This window comes from Anomaloglossus baeobatrachus, chromosome 9 (genome assembly GCF_048569485.1).
Source record: "Anomaloglossus baeobatrachus isolate aAnoBae1 chromosome 9, aAnoBae1.hap1, whole genome shotgun sequence".
Classification (NCBI taxonomy): domain Eukaryota; kingdom Metazoa; phylum Chordata; class Amphibia; order Anura; family Aromobatidae; genus Anomaloglossus; species Anomaloglossus baeobatrachus.
Genome location: NC_134361.1, coordinates 143,194,018 through 143,198,036, shown reverse-complemented (window position 1 = coordinate 143,198,036; position 4,019 = coordinate 143,194,018). Strand labels below are relative to the sequence as shown.

Genomic DNA, 4,019 nt, shown 5'->3' with positions numbered 1-4,019 from the left:
GGGGTCGCCCAGGGAAGTTGCTGGTGCCTCTCTCCCCTTCTTTTTGGCCCGTTTGCTTGTAGCCTGGACCAGGTCACTCCGGCTGCTTGCCTCCTGTGAGCTATGGGCCCTCACTTTGGCTACGTGGCTGCGGACTCTGTGGTGTTGTCTTGGGGGTGTAAAGTGCCCCCTCATGCAGGTTTGGCAAAGGACAGGTGGATCTATCCCTGCACCGGGACCTGTACCCGTTTGGGCCTGGTATCTCCCTGACAGTCTCCTTACTCTCCACTCCGTTGCTCTCTCTTTAGTCGTGGGTGGATTTCGGGCAGCACTACCAGGTGACCGTTCTCCCCCGTCGGTAGTCACTGCGCGTACGTTGTCAGAATTGTGTAGAGCTACAGGGTCTGCTTCTGCCCTCCCTGAACTTCACCACTCAACTGTCCTCGGCTCACTCTTCCCTCCTCTCCTGTTCTTGCCTACGTCACCTAGCAACCAGGCTCTCTACCACACCCCTCGAGTGGAGATGGAGGCTTCGCCCCCTCCTGGGATCCCCAGGGGTCCTCTCAAAGGTAAATGTGTGAGACCTGATCACTATGCGCCTGTGTAGTCACACCTCGGTCAGCCTTCTGGATTACCTGTTTTTGTACTGTCCCCAGCATGGGTGCAGTACTCAGTGGTGCCTGACCAGGTCAGGGGCGCCACACCACCATGTCCCAAGCAAGAGTAGCATGGCTCATAATAAACTGTTTCAAAGAGGCATTATGGAAAACACGTAATATTTTATTATTTAAACATGACTGTATTCCTATTAAAGATTGTATTGGCCTGGCGCTATGTGAAATGTATACCTATTACCTGAGAGATTGTAAAGCGCTAGGCACACAAAAAGCAAAAAAGGCGTGGTGTCTCCAAATCTGGAACACTTATATGTATTTATAACTATTTTTTAATGGTTTTATTTGCCTTTTAATATATGCTTTTACGTCATGTTTTATATGAAACCTTGTTTTGTCGGGTTTTATGTATTGCCTTTTATTGATTTTATGCCATATTTTTCTGCTATTTGAAAGAGTTGAATATTAATTGTCATTTTACTGTGTTTTTATCATTCTGTGAAAATAGATGGTTTTTGTTCTCTCTTTATGTGCTATGAATCAATAAAGCTTGTTTGAAACGTGATCTGTTCTTATCATTTTAATATCTGATACGTCCCCTATTTGGGGACCATATATTAAATGGATTTTAGAACAGGGAGATGGAAAAAGAGCTTGCTCTGTCCACTCCACGCATTGACCTGGTATTGCAGTACCTCCAGGACCGGTGCACCCCTTCTTAACCCAGTTTCCAAAAGCAGAACTCAATTCACCTGATTCAAATGAGCCCGATTAATGAATTGAAAGAAAGCAAACAACTTCACATGCACCTCAATTTGGCCAATTACCATTTCACACTTTCACCCTTTTTTTATCTTTCACACTTTTTACTTGCTTTATTCATCCAAAAGCTGCGCCAAATAGCAAACTCATCTCCACTCAACTTGACCAACTCTGCTATGTCCCGTGCAGTATCTTGTTCTCAGTCTTATCTAGATCATTTGCAATTGAATGGAATAGATCCCTTGTGGACGAAGTGGATTCAGTTTCTGCTGCAGTGACCACAGGTGTGAGAAGATCTAGAATTGGCATCAGGTGCTATCTCTCCGCTTCCACTCCAATTAAAGTTACCTGTTTATTCCTACCATGCATTGTTTTTTGGTGTTTTCTTTGAGCAATGATGAGGTCTTTAGTGATCTGTTAGCTCCCTCTCCTGGAGGAAGAGTTTGCTTGCTCTGGGACTTTCAAAAAGAGAGGTCATGATAGACATTTAGCTTCTGAGCCCAATTGGGGACAGTCATGGGTGATGAATGTTTTGCAACCTGCTGCGAAGCCTGATACCGCAATATAAGTAACGTCAAATACTAAGAATGGGCGGACTATGAAAGAATTAGTACTTTCATTAAGCATACTTAAACGGCTAATTGGTAATAGAAAACCTGTAAAAAGCCCTCTCAGAAAGCCTGTCACAACATGAAGAGACGGAAAACCACCTTGTCACAATGCCCCCCGTTGACATCACAATAGCGCTGCTGCCTAGAAAGCCAGTTGCGTAGCAGAAGTTACTCTTTGGGTGGGATGGTGGGCTAGGGGAAGGAGGGGGCAAACACTTTTTTTCCCGGGTGGTAGGGGGATGACAGGGGAAGGGATGCGGGTGGTGGGAGGGGTGCAGAGGGTGGCAAAGGGTGGCAGTGACGGAAAGTCAGGCAGCCTGTCCTGTCCTGTCCTGTCTGTCTTTTTGTATCATGAATTGGAAAAACTGCAAGGGGGAGGGGGGTGCTTGTGCCCAAAAGAGGAGGTTAAAAAAAGGAGTTATTCAGATTCATTGCAGTGGGCGGCGGCTGCAAAACGCACCATTCGTCTTGTTTTTGCTCTGCAAAACAGCCTTTTCAAGGGTTGGCTTGGGTGACAAAATGTCTTTTGTAGCCGTGGGTTTGTCTCCTCTCTCCCTAAGATGTGTCCGGCATAGGCCAGGGTGCCACTCAAGGCCGAAACCAATTGGGGTTATTGCTTCTCGGCCTTTTGGCTAAGATCAAGTGTAGTTTTGGAGGACGCTACCTTGGTTGGTGCTGGAAGGTGCCTGGGATTGCACGACTGCCGGCCTTGGGGGAGTGTGAGCGCCTTCTGGTGACGCATAGCTCTCTTGTGCCTGGACGGTTCCCAGGCAACGGGAGGCGATCACCTTTGTTGTTTTGAGGTCCTACCGATAAACAGAAAAAAAAAATAAAAAAATCAAGTGTAGTTTCGGAGGATGCTACCTTGGTCGGTGCTGGAAGGTGCCTGGGATTGCATGACTGCCGGCCTTGGGGGAGTGTGTGCGCCTTCTGGTGACACGTAGCCCTCTTGTGCCTGGACGGTTCCAAGGCAACGGGAGGTGATCACCTTTGTTATTTAGAAGTCCTACCGATAAACAGAAAAAAAAAAATTTGTTCTTATCAGTTTAATATCTGATACGGCCCCTATCTGACTGAGGTGTGAGAAGATCTAGAATTGGCATCCGGTGCTATCTCTCCGCTTCCACTCCAATTAAAGTTACCTGTTTATTCCTACCATGCATTGTTTTTCAGTGTTTTCTTTGAGCAATGATGATGTCTTTCCTGATCTGCTGGCTCCCTTTCCTGGAGGAAGAGTTTGCTTGCTCTTGAACTTTCAAAAAGAGAGGTCATGATAGACATTTAGCTTCTGAGCCCAATTGCGTGATGAATTTGTTGCAACCTGCTGCGAAGCCTGATACCGCAATATAAGGATCGTCTAATACTAAGAATGGGCGGCCTATGAAAGAATTAGTACTTTCATTAAGCATACTTAAACGGCTAATTGGGAAAAGACAAACTGTAAAAAGCCCTCTCAGAAAGCCCCTCTCTAACCTTTGTTAGTATGCTTTTCTGTAGTATGCCTGTTGACTTGTTTTCCGTTTGAACAGTGCACAACATGAAGAGACGGAACACTGGCTTGTCACAATGCCCCCCGCTGATATCACAATAGCGCTGCTGCCTAGAAAGCCAGCTGCACAGCAGTAGTTGCTCTTTGGGTGGGATGGTGGGATAGGAGAAGGAGGGGGCAAACACTTTTCTTCGCGGGTGGTAGGGGGATGACAGGGGAAGGGATGAAGGGATGCGGGTGGTGGGAGGGGTGCAGAGGGCAGGAACTGGGGGCTGGGAGGGGAAGGGAAAAGATTAGGGTTTGGCGATAGTGGAAGGGCTTTCTACGGGTAAGGATGGCAAAGGGTGGCAGTGACGGAAAATGAGGCAGCCTGTCCTGTCCTGTCCGTCTTTTTGTATCATGAATTGAAAACACTGCAAGGGGGAGGGGAGGTGCTTGTGCTCAAAAGGAGGAGTTATTCAGCTTCATTGCAGTGGGCGGCGGCTGAAAAACGCACCATTCTTCTTGTTTTTGCTCTGCAAAACAGCCTTTTCAAGGGTTGGCTTAAGTGACAAAATGTCTTCA

The 4,019-nt window shown here is 47.0% G+C and overlaps 1 non-coding gene across 1 annotated transcript; it reads left to right on the top strand.

Annotated features, from left to right (window-relative positions):
* Positions 1-1,113: 1,113 nt before the first annotated feature.
* LOC142253549 (U2 spliceosomal RNA) lies at positions 1,114-1,310 on the top strand. Its single transcript, XR_012726793.1, has one exon. It is a non-coding gene; the product is annotated as a U2 spliceosomal RNA (small nuclear RNA).
* Positions 1,311-4,019: the final 2,709 nt, after the last annotated feature.